This window comes from Opisthocomus hoazin, chromosome 26 (genome assembly GCF_030867145.1).
Source record: "Opisthocomus hoazin isolate bOpiHoa1 chromosome 26, bOpiHoa1.hap1, whole genome shotgun sequence".
Classification (NCBI taxonomy): domain Eukaryota; kingdom Metazoa; phylum Chordata; class Aves; order Opisthocomiformes; family Opisthocomidae; genus Opisthocomus; species Opisthocomus hoazin.
In genome coordinates this window covers 7,242,318-7,258,200 of record NC_134439.1, presented here as the reverse complement: position 1 = coordinate 7,258,200, position 15,883 = coordinate 7,242,318, and the positions used below count along the sequence as shown (strand labels likewise).

The window sequence follows — 15,883 nt, the reverse complement described above, 5'->3', positions numbered from 1 at the left end:
TCCTGGCAGTGGTGAAGCAAGGCGACAGCATTCTGAAGAACAGCAGGAGAGAGCGTGTACCAGCAGCACAACTGGTTGAATGGCCAATGTCAAATCTGCTGACAATAATGAACCAGAACACAACACACCACCCCCCCCTTATGACGTTTTATACTGTTGAATCCTGCCTAGATAGTTTATGTAGTAAGAGTTGTAACTGCTTTTGCTATTTGTATTTCTCTGTGAACTGAGGACTCTGTATTTTTCCTCATCTCCCTGCTAGGTAGAAACAGATCTCTCCACTCTCTAGTCTTTGCATAGAACATCCAACCTGCTTCAATAGTTCTGAAAAATCCAAACCTCACTATAGATAGACAACCTTCTTAAAAGACCTTTTACAGGCATATTGCATTACTGTCTGTAGAACCAATGTATTACTGCTTAGAGAATTCAGGCACAGTGGATGCTATTTAGAGCTTTAACGATTTAGATAGCTTTAATAACAGTAATTTTCTAGTGCAGATGAGAAGACTTGTGTTGGATATGAAGTGATTCACTTCAACCAGATAATTTTTAACCATAGAAGCATTTTTATTTACATTTTTTTATTAAACCTGTATTAATTTTTTCTGCGAAGTGTATAGCACCTGCATTTTAGGTTACTGTAGTAGACCAAAATAAAGTTTTACTAAGCTAAAATGCAATTGTTTGTTTTGTGCTCCTTCTTCTGAATTCAGGATTGAAATTCCTGAAATCCAAGTGTCCTAATGAGGTTAGAAATATCTAGATTTCCTGTTGGCTGAATTTGACTTATCTAGACTTTGTACAGGGACGTGGAGATTCTTTTTGGCACATTAAAAAGCTTCAGCAAGTCCATGAATTCTAGACTTCAGGGATTTGAATGAGGTCTGGTCTTTCAGATCACTTTGAAGAGACCTCAGCAAGACATTTTGGATCATAGCGAAAAGAGACATATGTCTAAGGAGAAATCCATTAAAAGACTGCTTGATATGAGCATGAGGAAGAAAATACACATATAAGAAGAGAAGAAAATATGCTGTGTTTTTCCACTCATTGGTACTAGGAAGAGGCCAACAGGAAATAATAAATATTGGTTTGATGGAGTGATGGTTCCCATAGCAACTTGGTTATTAGTTAAAAAGACCTCAATGCACATATTCCCCAACTCGTCTTTCTCTCACAAACAACAAGCAGGATGCTGTGGTCAATATTTATGACTAAGTTACACCGTTCAAGATTAACTCTGCCTTGTTTTGAAAAATAAGTTAACCACATCCTGAAGGGGAAATACGGTTTTTCACATACTGAGTTACTGCTGGCTTCAAGACAGCCTCTACAGAGTGCATAGTAAGGTCTGTTTAATTAAGCTCTGTCAGGTTAGTTCCTCAGACCCCACAGACACCTAGAGGAAGACTCTCACCCTATGCAGAAGATAAGTGAAATTTGCATGGCAAATCCAAGAAAAGTAAAACGCTTTTTTAGCATATTATACCACTATAATGTAAATCAGGGGGAGCTGTTGACTACTACTTTTATCCTCATATTCTGATGACATCTTGAACCTTTTTGTCTTGCACTCCACACCTTTTCCCAATCTCTCTGGCAAGACTGAGCCTGGGAGCACCATTTCTGTGCCTCTGTGCAAATTAAGAAATTATATTTTCCAGTAGTCCTTGATTGTGCCCAAGAGCTTCGGCAGAATTAAAATCCTGCAACACTGCATAAGCAAAAAGATGAATCTACAAATCTGTGACTACTGAGGGATGGCATTGACTCATATAGAAATTTATCAGCCACATAAAGACATCAGTCTCTATTGTTTCAAACACCCATCCCCATTGGTGTAGGACACCAGAGCCCTTATTTCCATCACAAAGAGATTCATGACCTGAGTGATACTTCCATGGTCAGGTTTTTCAGACCTGCTTATGCACCACTGGCAAACCACTCTGTGTGGGAACACCTATGCCCTCACTAATCCCCTAAAATGACAGTCATCTGTGCCTGTTGTTATCTAGGTCTCAGTCAAAAAAAGAGAAACTAAGGTCTTTGAGAAGATGGTTAAAAGTCTTCAGCTCTGTGGATCATGAGAAGGATGCCATACCATCCATCAGTCTCTTATCATAGTCTGTCGCTCAGCCACAGTGAGCAGAATTAGTCCCCATTGGAGTGCACTAGCCTGGTGGTCAGACCTGTGGCTCTGCTGAGAGTTTATTTCAGGTCAGTGTATGTGAAATAAGATTCTGTCACAGATGGCCAAAATAATGTTTCTGAGACATGATGCCAGGGTTGGATACTGAAGACAGCCCATGAATCCTCATATTGTAGCCAGACTGGCAGTCTATTTTTCTCACTTTATCTGGAGAAAACTGTTTTGTTGGCTGGGTCTGCCTTCTTCTGGAAGGAAAGGATTAGCTTCCTGTGGCAAGAAGCAGCCTGTGCTGGCTTAGACTAACTGGAGATAAGAGAGGAAGAGGTAACAAACTGTATAAATACACGCTTGGGGAGAAGAGCAGTATCTGTACTCAGTGAAGAATTTTGGCTTTTAGGCAGCTGACATCTAGAGAAAGGGACGTTAACGGGAAAGGCAATATGATATTAGACCACAAGATCCAGCTGGAAGATACATGTGCAGACATACAACCTCTTTCCAGCTCTTAAACTTCTAGACAGATTGTGTTGGATTTTTTCTTTGAACCATTTCCCCTTTCAGGAGCTGTCTAGGTCTAATTATTTAGTTTGAGTTAAGAAAGACCCTGTAGCTCCTCTGTCTTATTTTCTGTTATTGTGACTTCCTGATTACCTCCCACTAGCAGTGGCTTTTCACTTTACGGTTGCAAATCTATCATTTTGAGTCAATGGAGAACAGACAGCTTAAGAAAACAGGAGAATTTGTTTGCAGAAGAAAATCTGTAACCATAAGCTTTTGTACAGCCCAATAGTAAGATTGCGTTGGTGTGGCTAATTCCACAGAAGAAGGCAGAGTCTGCAGCTTTCCAGCTGATATGAGCTAAGGGAAAGTTTTTTGTAAAAAGATTGTGCTCCACAGTAAAATATCCTGTTATAATCAGCACCTTGGCATTTAGAATTATCCCTAAATAGGAAAAACCACGTTGTCTTGTAAGAGATCGATGATACCAGAGTAACGGAGGATGATGATAAGCAGAACTCATTAGTACAAAGCATTATAACGGTGTTATCCATATGGTCCTACAGATTTCATTATGTCCATATTTGATTGTGTTCAGAGAGCCTTTAAATATTTCCAGGGGTGGAGTCACTATCCCTGGAGATATCCAAAGACCATCTGGACATGGTCTTTGGCAAACAGCTCTAGATAGTCCTGCTTGAGCAGGAAAGACCAGATGACCTCCAGAGGTCCCTTCCAACCTCAGTCATTCTGTATTTCTGTGACATCTTTGTCATACACAGAATGTTTGCCTAGAAATTTCAAACAAATAAGCCCAGATTAGGAGTATAATTATTTGGACATGAGAAATGAATTGCACATTAACAGTGCGATTCAATAAGTTCAAAAAGCAGATTATATTGCCCTATAGCTGTAGACAGTGGTCAGGAGCACTAACATAGTCAAATAAAGCACAAGAAGATAAGTGATGAGACACTTAACAGAAGACAAAAATGGAGTATGGCATTTGAGAGGACAGAAATAGCAGTAACACTTAGCACAAGGGCTTGAACATTTTCTTTGCCATCTCTCATGATGAGAGATGGAGGAGAACTAAACCCCAAACAATGTCAATGTTGCTTGTGTGAAGCAGACTGTGAGGAGTTGAAGCCCACAGCTCATGAGTGAAGTCCATTCTGAGCAAGCCCAGGGAAGATGTTGCAGACAGCCAGCAGAAACTAAGCTAAAGTGGCAATTCAAGCTTACAGACGCTGAACACAATATAAAATTTTTTGAAGACAATGACAGGCAAGCAATGTCTTATTAGACAGACAAATAGACGGGGTACCTTTGAAGCATACAAAAATATTCAGGCTTCAAGGTCTCCGGACATGATTACAAAAAACAGTACCACTACTACTACATCCAGGGAACTGTATGACACCTTGCCACCTCTGTTATCCATCAACTTCATTTTTTCATGGATGTGCATATGGGAAAACAAGATCTGCCCCATTTAGGGCTAGCAGTTATTTAAAGGTATAAATAAGCATTTTTATAGCACAGAAAATGATTCTAAAATCACTAGTAATGATCATGGTTTGACCTTTCACTTGTGTCCTATCCAATTATACCAGTTTTTATCTAAGGGAGTAGTCTTCAAACTTCAGTCTGGCCTAGAGTTAAGAAATCGCTCACAACACTGTTGTTGTTTTCAGAATAAGAACAACCTGCAGATACCTATTCACCCTAAGTAGAAGCTTGCTCTTTAGTCCGTCCAAACAGTATTCTCTCTCTACCCAGTGTCAGAGCCTGAAAAGAGCTGATGCGAACATCTGTCTCCATATGCAAGTGCATGTATCCAAGCTACAGGGTCTGTGGACTTCTATCTTTATTTCATTGATGTTAATGTTCATGGCTCTTTGCAACGATGTATTCCCCTGCATTCTCACCTCTGGTCCTAAGGAACTGTCAGACAGGTCTGCGTCACGCTAAATGACACAACAAATATACCTGCCTTGGAGGGCTCGGAAATTTTCATCTTTGTAGGTAAAGGTAATGTATGCATCAGACTAGGGGTCTGAATGCCTTGAAGTTCTTCATTGTGAGTATCATCTCCTCACCTCTTCTGTGCAATTGCTGTTGTGGTTTTCTTTTGGTTTGTTTGTTAGTTTTAGGTTTCTGACTCACACCTTGTCTCTTTTTAATGCAGACCTAAGAAACTCAAGTCATTAAAGAAGATGTTCAGAAAACTACTTTGTTTTTCTGTGGAAGTGTTCATTAAAATGTTCATGATGCCTAGATTTCAAGTGAAAATCTAAACTACTTTGCTAACTCCTGAAAATCTCTTCACCTGGATGCTGCTTAAAGAGAATATCATATTTGAGATGAGTTATTTTACATTCCTTTCCCAATAGTACTTGAAGTATTGTTCAATTTTGTCAACATTCGGAAATTTTAGAATTATGTTTCTGCCTGGTATAATTTTATGACCATTCTGCTCAAATAGATTTTAATTCTTTTTTGCATTGTTTTCTTATTTTAACTTCGTAAGATACTAACAGTATGCTTAGTCATTGCTTTACCCAATGGTAGTCTTAAACTCACATCCTGGGTCAGGGAGTTTTAAGATCTTTTTGAACAGTATGAAACATTAAATTCCTACTGCTAACAGTGTCTTATCCCAGTTTAAGTCTGTAATTCTTTTCTGACTCCTGCTGAGCTTCATGGGCATTCTCTGGCAAAGGTTTACAGCTATACAGTATGCACAAGTTACATCTTCACCTTTCTATTGGGGAACTGCTGCTTGTCATTTGTCATTTTGATAGCTTCTCCTCCAAGCTGCAAATGCTTCTAAGCATCCAGTTATCTTTAACTGGATGCTATAGACAGGATGGGAATGCAGAGAAGTTCACAGAGGCCAATATGACTCAGGAGGTGCAATATCTGCATTTCTACTGACTACCGATACCTGCAATCATTCAGATATAAGAGCTTCACTCTTCACTCTGATAGAAAGCAGATCTCTGCCTGATAAAAGTGAAATATTGCATGCCATGTTTTTTTGCAGTCTCTTTTGGTTTTACAGAGGCTGCTGCAGCAGCCAGGAACTTTGAGCCTTGGCCGTCAAAAAGATTCCACCTACAAACAGCTTCACAGCCCTTTTGCTGCCAGCAGGTCACAGTATGTTTTGTGACTTGTTGGTATAGAAGGACACATGCTACTCACAATGTGAACTTAAATCTTTTAAGTGCTTTCAGGCATATATTCATATATTCACCTCTGGCACATCAGCTTTAATCTTATTTCCCCTTGGTGGGCCTCACAGATCGAGTATACTATCTAACACCTGTACAGCGCTGTTTGCTGAGTCAGTCAAAACGGTGATAGCTCTCTCCTGTGTCAGAGAACACTAAAAGCACCCTAAGTGAATAACATCTTTGCAAATGGTTAAATAGAAAAGCATCATGAAGAACAAGGAAAAGTGAAGAGCAGGGAAAATATTTTGCATTTTCTCTCATATTTTTATTTATATATGGGGATAGGATGTTTATGCTTACAGCCTATACATTTCTTGCTTCTGAAGAAATTTATGGGAGCGCCACAAGCAAGATTAAGTATCTCTAAGGTTTCAGTGCCCAGCCTCCCACAAGACACAAAGGATGGTAAAGCGTCATAGCCAGAAAGGGTCTGGCAGCACAGCACAGGACCCCCAGTCTCATTCGTTTAGTGTCTTAGAGCCAATAAGAATGTCACAGAAGGGGATAATTTCAAGGACAGTATTAACATCTCTGTATGTAGACTTCCAGAGAAAAGTGCTTAGATCAGCCTCAACAGACATACAGGATTTTGTATCCTCTGGCAAACTGTTACAACACAAATACTTACTCTAACCATATGTAAAAAAAAGCATAACTATCTGATCCCCTTTCCAACTCAGCCCCATGAACATGCACATATCAAAGTCTCCATGTAATCTAACCTGTCTGTCGTTTTCCCCCCAAATGCTAAAAAGTTCCTGATGAAATTAGAGATACTGAGGTAAACAGAATTTCTTTCCTTGAGCTCTCCTGCTACCTGCTGGTCAAAGTATTTATTGTTCTCACAACATTTTGGATTTGACAAAATCCAGTAAATAGGTCAAATGGAAAAAAACCTCAAACACCTAAACCCCATAATATGTTGTCTTTGTATGTGCCACAAATTAAACTTCTTTGCTCTTCGTTTGCATTCTTGCCTTGCCAGCAGGTGCAGATGAAACCCCATGCTGTGTGATACAGAAGCTTTAGAAAGTCCAGTGCCCAAAATGCACAGCTGAAAGAAGATGAATAGCTGAACTGAGATTCAAAGAAGCTTCATTCGAAGATACAAGCTAAAAGAGTTGTACAGCTGCAAGTGACTTGCAACAGAAGAAACGGAGTAGAATATAGCAAACGGAGCACGCTTTCTGAAATTCGTTAATATCCCTGAGGGAGCTTAAAACTGTAAGTTATTCAAGAAACTTGGTGTTCAGAATGTCCTAGGCTGGAGGAAAGATATCTTTCTGGGATTAAGGGATGTGTTTGTGCCCTGAAAAGCTGTTATATCTAAAGCAGGGTAGGGTCTTCCAAAGGTATGTCTTGCTAAACAAGGAGGAAGTTTGAAACACCAAGGAATGCAGTACAGACTTGCTGATTTCAGGCAATGAAGAGGCTGACAAGAAGATGGATGAATGCAACTGCCAAAGTGTCTGATGCCCTGTGATAAATAAATCATAAGGTGTGTTGTTGCATCTAGGAAGGCTACAGATGAGGTGCACTCAGGAGCTGTGTTCTGCTGGTGAGGCTTTCTGCTCTTTGAACTGTGACGTTTTCCCCGGAGGGTTTTCTCACTGTGGAAGGACAAAGCCATATCAGTTCCATCAAGTCCTGGCTATGGACCTGGCTGTTTCTGGAAACAAGTAAGTCTGTTTGCTGTTGGCCAGTAATTTTGCATGCCACAAACCTGTGTATATAATACTTTTTAAATTTTGTCAAACTGGGAATTCAGGGTGCCATACTTTGGAATCCTTCTCTTCATCATGTATACTGCAGTCACAGCAATGACTATACTGAGGGTTGTGCTCTTGAACAGAAGTAATCAGGTTTAGTGGTACAGTCAATCAAGTGGAGAGTGGATGTTAAAGGACTGGCCCTAGAGGTGATCGCTTGCTATAGGACTCTGGTAAAATGACTTATTCTTTAGTGTCCACTGTGTATGAAGTAGGAGAGAGAAATTAAATTCCTTAAAATTTCTTATGAAACCAAATACCGCCGGGACTCAGAGAGGGATGGAATGGCTTAAACACAAAGACAGAATTGGTCTGTTCTTGCTTTTAATTCTGTCCCATTTATATATTTTACAGTAGCATCAGTGGAAGAGTTTCCGTTTATTGAACAAGTTTGTGTATTTGGAACTTTGTGTGAGATGTTTAAAACAGTTGAGTGATTTGATCTGCAGCTTTTCATCTTATAGTGAACCAGGCAGTTTTTCCTCCCCAGATCTCAGCCAGATTTTAGTTGAAAATCTTTGACTTTAGTAGGGATTGCACATACAGAGCAGCTTGGAAAGCTAATGATTTCGTATATAAATCATATTTGCATAGGCAAACACAAAGGTTTCTGACCACTAAGCTTATAATTTGAACAACAGTAATTCCTTCTTCCCTCCTTTCTTTCCTCCCTCCCTCCCTCCCTTTCTTGCTTCTTTGCTTCCTTCCCTAATTCCTTTCCTCCTTCCTCACAATGTTGTATAGTACTTTTGGAACTTGGGAATGACACGCCAAGAAAAATTCCAAAAGCAAATTATGCTATGGCTGACTTGCAGTTAAAAATTTATCTGGATGTGGTAAGAAGGGATTTTTTTGTGAAGCGGTGTTACACTGTGATTCTAGGAGTTAGAAGAAAATTTACTGCCGCACAGGAACCACATATACTCTTCAGTTCAGCCACTACAACTCTGAGTAAAACCATAATCCCAACTGTGTTTGCTACCCAAGAAAAAATCCTATCAGCTGCTGGTTCTAATGTTTTTATTCTTTCATTTACTGCAAGTAAATGTGCTTGAGACTGTTCAACTAGAGTGGAAGTGATTGGGTAAGCTATTCTGGAAGAGATGCTCAGATTTTTTTTCAGCTGATCCTGAATATCCGTTCAAAATATTTTTCTACTCTATGGAGTATGACAAAGAAAGAAAGCTTGCATTCATAAGAAAAGTAAAAGTTTTAGAACAAATGTTCTTTTTGCTGTAAAGATAATCTGCACATATTCAGCAATGGGCACAAACTGAGGCACAGGAAGTTCCGTCTGAACATGAGGAAGAACTTCTTCCCTCTGAGGGTGACGGAGCACTGGAACAGGCTGCCCAGGGAGGTTGTGGAGTCTCCTTCTCTGGAGACATTCAAGACCCACCTGGACAAGATCCTGTGCAGCCTGCTGTAGGTGACCCTGCTTCGGCAGGGGGGTTGGACTAGATGACCCACAGAGGTCCCTTCCAACCCCTACTATTCTGTGATTCTGTGATTCTGTGATTCTGTGATTCTGAGTTACTTAAGAATTATTTGTTTTATCACAATTATGTCAGTTACTTTTTCTCAGCAGACAAAGGCATGGCTATTTTACAAAATGCTGTTAATTTTAATGTTTTTTTCATTGCTTTGTATATTTAATGACTGTATATAATTGTCAAGTTTTGTGAAGTAAAAGGAAGATGACCAGTAAAATCTAGCTTACAGTAGGTTCTTTCAAAGCTATTCTCTAACATAGAGACAAAGCAACTTCCCAAAGGTGACATTCAGAACAGAATGTGCAGCCAGCTAAGAAAGACTGGAAAAAACCCATTGCAAACAGATAGATATCAACAAAATAGATTGTATTATTTCCTGTGCATTTAAATGAACTTAAAGTAAAATAAAATTAAATTAGCCAGCTGTGTGTATTATTTTTCAAGGCTAGTATCAACTGAGATCCTTGCTACTAAATAATGTGCTTTCACTTTGATGTCATTCTGTAAATTCAGGCCTGCTTTCTGACTGGACAAACTGATTGTGATTGCCAGTCCAGTCTTCCATAAGGGTTTGAGAGCTACTACCTGTTTATAGACAGAAACCCAGTGTAGAATCGTTTGCCCTCTGGGGAAGGATTTGAAGTTATATTTAAGAAAGGAAAAATTGGGATTAAAATCATACAATACCTCTTTTCTGTACATCAGTGATTTAAAAAAAATAGAACTAGTGCATGAGATTTAAAAATATTTAGATGCTTCAGTCTGCTCTGGTTTTATTTTTGTTTTTTTTTTTTTGAACTCAAATGTGTTTTTGCAAAGCTTTCTAAAGTAGTGAAAACCCTTCTGGCAAATACCAACTGAATTTCTGACAAGGAGGTATATCTGACCTTTATTTTTTTGTTTGTCTTTCCTCCCCCTGCAAAGGATAGGTTATTTCTTCATAAATATGAAAAATATGCATAAGTGTAGTTAGAGAAGTGTAGTCAAGAAGGATGACTCCAGTGAAGCCAAATAAGGCTTGTCATTTATCCTAGCTGAAAAGAGCACTCTATAGTTTTGTGATGGGACATGGTCCCAGTGACTTAATGTAAAGTTCTCAGCAACTGCGTAGTGCTATCGTAGCCAACTCAAAGCAAGTCTTTCAGAAGGGGATATGTCTGAAAGTCTGTGCAAGTAGGTCTGAAAGCAGAAATGATTATTTGGTAAATGTATGCAATATCTCAAATCAGATAGATTAGAAATATCTCTGCACTATAGTGCTAGCCTTCGAGAAATTTGGAGGATTCCGTTAGAAACCACATAATGCAAGAAGAGTAGTGCCCAGTGACAGGATGAGAAGCAGTGGGCACAAACTGAAATACAAGAGGCTCTATCTGAACATCAGGAAACACTTTATCACTGTGAGGGTGACCAAGCAGTGGCACAGGTTGCCCAGAGAAATTATGGAGTCTGCTTGGAGATATTAAAAATCTGTCTGGATGTGTTCTTGGGCTACCGGCTCTAGATGGTCCTGCTTGAGCAGGGGTGTTGGATCAAATGATCTCCGGAGGTCCCTTCCAAACTCTACCATTCTGTGACTGGGTGGCTGCATGTGGTCTTCTCTCCTTTCTGAAGGAGAATGTAGCCTGATTTTTTTAACTGTAGTCAGTAAATGGAAACAGACTTTCCATTGGAAAGGCTTTGCTCAGGTGCTGTATCTCTGCGTTCAAAAATATTAAAAAGAAATTGCATTGTAATATTAATCTGAAAGATTAGCTTAACAAATAAGATATGTTCATTTCTATGGACATGACACATCTTACAGCTGGCAAGAGGAAGGTGTAAAGAGGAGGACTAAAAGGAAAAGCAAACAAATTTTTTGTAATGGGCTCAAAGACAGTGAAGCAAAAAAAAATCATGTCTGGGACTGGAACAACACTGAAAGTGGCACTAAGTGGTTCATTTTCAACCACAAAAGATGGTAAAAAAAGACAACTACAGTAGGAACAAGCATTACCCTTGTACAGTGTTGTAAGTTCTTGTAAAGCTGTCAGATGGTGTGTGAACAAGGATAGCTGGATAATAACACTTGGGATTGGAACTAGACTGAAAGTAAAACCTGGTAAGGACAGAAGATACAGGGGTAGAGGTGGATGTGAAAGGCTGTTCTAACAGTTAAAAACTGTGATCTTGAAAGAATAAGACTAGGGGTGCAAGGTCAGTTTCCCTCAGCAAAAACTTACCTATTTTAAAGTAGATCAAGCTACTCGGATTAATACCTAATAGAGACAATGTGTTACGGTCGACAATATGAAGGCTATGCACTTTCTTTCACACAATGGGAAGAAAAAAGTGTACACCAAACTTTGGTCAAAGTGTAATGCTTTCAAGATATTAAGCTGAAATACTTACTATAGGATTGCTGTAAGCCTCTGGTGGTTCTGTAGATGTTTTAGCAAAATTGATGAGGTTTGGGAATAGATTTATAGTGTCCCACAACTGACAAAGGAGAATTTTAGGTCATTTTCTGGAACATTCTTTAGTACTGAACACTTAAAGTGGTGTTATAGGTGTGAGCTGCCTGTTTTGTAAATATTTTCATGGTGGCACAGCATTGAACATCTCATATCAAGAAACATATTTGGAACTGGATATATTTGTATGTGCTTTGAAAGAAGTCCAATGGGGGAAAACATCTCCATGAAATCTATTGGTTTACAGCTAAAGTAGACACATACTATTAAATCAGTACTCACTCTCAGCAGGTTGCCTGGAATTTGATGGCTTCCACAGGTTTTTAAATCTGAGTTCTGAGTGGCATTTTGAGGTGGTTTGGCAATAACTTCCATAGCAGTGGGAATGCTAGAAGTGGCAACATACTTAGCTTTGGGACAAAGACTCTTCTGACGGTGAGTCCAAGTGAGTATAAAGGAAGAATAAAAAAACACATGTTGGAATAAAGAATTATCGGCTCGGAGTATATTCTGCTGTTATGTCTGCATGGAAGTTTTCAGGCTTACTGATATGTAGCTAAGTCATGAAAGGCAAGAAAGAGATAATACTGAATTTTGCGGCTTCAATGCCAGTTTCTAGGAATCTCTGTGCATCTATTGCAATGAAAATAGAGGCAGAAAGTGGGACTGAGTTGCTCTGTAGAATTTCTGTAGTTTTAATTATAAAGGAAGATTATGGAAGTGTCTGTGGGTTTGGGGTTTTTTTTCACCCCAAACTGGGAATGTGAAAACAGAGGCAAATTCATATCTTAGAGAGGAATAAATCCGTGGGGCTTGGTCATCATTTTAGTGCTGTCTGGGGGATAGAAGGCATTTGGAAAAAAAAACCAAAAACCCTGAGGTGAAGAAGTATCATTGTTGTACTTAGGCTCTACTGGATGAGGAGATTAGATAGTTTTGATGTGAGGTGCTTCAGTGTTGCAGGCTGGTGAAAGCTGGGATAAGCTCTGTCTGAGGCGGACGGAGGAAATGCTGTAGAAAAATTTCCACTTCTGTCTTGCTTTTTCTTCTCTATCTTCATGGTTGCAGTTAATTATTCTGACTTCTGCAGCTCCATCATAGATGGATGTAACTACAGTCTCCTCTGTGATAGATATAGCTGGGCTGGTGAAATCGGATCCCACAGCAGTGGGATTCACTGCAGTGAATTGTCATGAGAGTTTTTACCAGGGTTTTGATCTAGGAAACTTGAGAAGAAACACCCTGGGAGATCTATATATATGCATCAAAGTTAAAAAACTCCTTTGAGTCAAAAGCTAGTGCCAGCATTTTTGGTAAAGCTCTTTGTCACAGTGACACTTCGTAGGTGCCTACGAAAAGCTGACTTTTGCAAAGGGGACAAGGCTGTCTGTTCATTCAAGTAAGTGTCAGAAATAAACATCTCAAAAACTGAGCTAAGTGATGCTGTGATAAGCTTTGGCATTTATGGATTTAAAGATAATTTCTTCACTTTATGAGACACTTCCCAGGTATCTGTGTTTTTGCAGTTGGTGGATGTGTCACATTTCAGAAAAAGAATAAGCAAATGTTCCATCTTGAAATTGTCAGACTTGTGAGTCCAAGTTCTTGTGCGTCCAGGTTTACCCCCTTCAATACAAAGCATTCAAGACCAAATTTGCTAGCCCGAGGTGATTTTGCTTCTGTCTTCATCACTGTTTTTTAAGGGTTTTTTTTAGAGGTAATATCTTCAAGGTGAGAACTGTACTTGAAAAATGCTTGTGTTTCCCTACTGACACAGGATATGTTTCTGGTCTGCCTCAAGACATCTAATATGCTTGAACATGTAGTCCAGACTGTCAGTTTCTTTGCACCATGTGAAGGCTAAAAAAACCTTTTGGAATGAAGGTTTTTACTAGTTTCACAGAAATTGAAAGACCATTTAAGCAGTAGGGAGAAAGTTTGTCATGGATCAAAACTTTCCATGGCCAGGATTTTGTAAAGCTCTGCTGTGGTGTAACTTTGGAGGTGGCAATGAAGAGCTAAATGTGGAAGAGGAATGTACCAAAAAGTAAAGTCATGTAAGCCTAGAAGAAATGTGAAAGGCTTTAGAAAGCAAGTGTTTGTGTGTCTGAGGATTGCATGCATACAGATGTGGGCCACAGATGTCCAATACTAGTTCCCCATACATTTTAAGTGATGTTTTGGGTCAGTGTTTTAATCTAGGTTTCCAGAATAGAAATGGGGAGTGATGCATGAGTACATAGGTTTCAATATTCCAAGAAATTTTTCTTTTCATTTACATGAAACTTAGGTTTTTAAAGCACTGGAATATGAAAAGCTGTTAGGAATTTATGAATGTCCTTGCCTGAGGTCCCTGATCATTGAAATCTATTGATGAAAAATATTTTTGAGTGTCTTTAGCTCCCAGTGATTATTTCTCTTAGTGTTCTGGCAAACAGCTTAGTTTTTTGTCACATAGCAGACAGGAGAGAAGGCTGAGGGGGGACATTATTGCTCTCTACAACTACCTGAAAGGAGGTTGTAGTGAGGCAGGCATCGGTCTCTTCTCCCAAGTAATTAGCAATAGGACGAGAGGCAATGGCCTCAAGTTGCGTCAGGAGAGGTTTAGATTAGATACTAGGAAAAATTTCTTTACTGAAAGAGTGGTCAGACATTGGAATAGGCTGCCCAGGGAGGTGAGGTGGTACAATCACTGTCCATGGAGGTGTTCAAAAAACGTGTAGAGGTTGCAGTTCGGGATATGGTTTAGTAGGCATGGTGGTGTTGGGTGGATGGTTGGACCTGATGATCTTTGAGGTCTTTTCCAGCCTTAATGACTCTATGATTCTATGATTCTAATCAGATCTTCAATAACAGCAGGTAAGTGTTTTCTGGAAGTTCCTACTTTCATTTAATTCCAGATGACTTCCAAAAGTCAGATGAAAAGCAGGTTTTATCTCACCTGTAGTAGCTCAATACTTTGAGTGAGACTATTTCTGCCCGTGTGATTGGATATGACACAAACCTTAAACAGAATTAGAAACAATGTGCTGCATCATGTTTTAGCGATATTTGCAAGGAGCAGCTACTTCTGATTTTAAGCCAGAACTGATCATACGTTTGCCAGCAAATGCAGTACCAGCAGAAACAACGTTCATTAAAGCTTTTGTTACTGTATATACCATTGTTCTGAGTTCTCCCTGAAACTGGTAATTCACCTTCTGGAATGGTAAAACCAGGCATTTTTTCCTAGTGAAGAATTGCCTTGTAAATGTTTTTATGATTGAAAGTAGATGTATGGGTAAGACGGAGTGATAATTACTCCTTGGTGAGAGAAATCAGTTTACAATTTAAAGCAAAAAGAAAAGAAAAGAAAGAGACACATACAATTATATGTAACAGGTTGAGGGTAGTGTCTGTAGTTAAGCCATGAGTCTCATTCAGTAATAAACCACAAATACCATCATTTTATACTCCCAGTTGCATTTAGATAACTTCTCATCTAGGAAAGGAGGAGTTAAGAAGGCAAATATATTTCTCTGGATGGTTTTTGTAAAGCACTTGCTGGCTGTGCAAATACAGGAAACTATGGGAAATTAACATTTGGACAAGGAACAAGAATTGTTGTAATACCAAGTGAGTGAGAAGTGAAGAATTTCATATACAAACACTAACAACCTAATTTCTGTTTCCAAAGTTGAGCTTCTCACATCAACCCAATTTTACTAATTACAGTTCCATGTGGGTGTTTTTTAAAAGCATTTAATACACTTGAACGTTTAGGAAATTTTGTCTCTGTTCTGGTGAGTATCTATAAGACTGAAAAGACTTTCAATATTGATTTTTCTTATGCCAACCCCATGGCCTTCCCAAATGTACTGTATTGCAAGGACAGTGGTGTAGAATGTTTCAGATGAATCTTTTTTATTCTTTTAAAATTAATAAGTTGGCCTAATAATAGTTGCAGAGGAATGTTGCAATGATAAATACTGTCTTTTTGCATTGATGCTTTATCTGAAATATCTTAAATGAATAAAAAAGTGAAAAGTAAAACTCATTGGCTTTTACAGACCCAAAATACATATCGATGTGGACAGAAAAGTATCAATTGATGACATTTGTGATAAGATTTGGTTCAGCAAAATTTTAACCAACAAAAGCAAATTTCTGTGGATACAGTCATCAGCACAGCAAGACATTTTGCTTCATACTGGCTTCCAAAGATTTTGGAAAGGCAACATTTATCATTTAGTGGCGACTGGGAATCTGTTAAATTCTTCCTGTAATGGTTTATATAAAG

The 15,883-nt window shown here is 38.9% G+C and overlaps 2 protein-coding genes across 2 annotated transcripts in view; both read left to right on the top strand.

The window, feature by feature from the left end:
• Positions 1-678, top strand: part of LOC104332402 (T cell receptor delta constant) — a 30,836-nt gene extending 30,158 nt beyond the window's left edge. Inside the window, exon 6 of the mRNA XM_075443741.1 lies at positions 10-678. The gene's annotated coding sequence lies outside the window, so the exon portion shown is untranslated. The remainder of the gene's footprint in view (positions 1-9) is intronic.
• The window catches only part of LOC104330583 (M1-specific T cell receptor alpha chain-like), a 215,742-nt gene that overhangs the window by 149,852 nt on the left and 50,007 nt on the right, over positions 1-15,883 (top strand). The window lies entirely within an intron of this gene.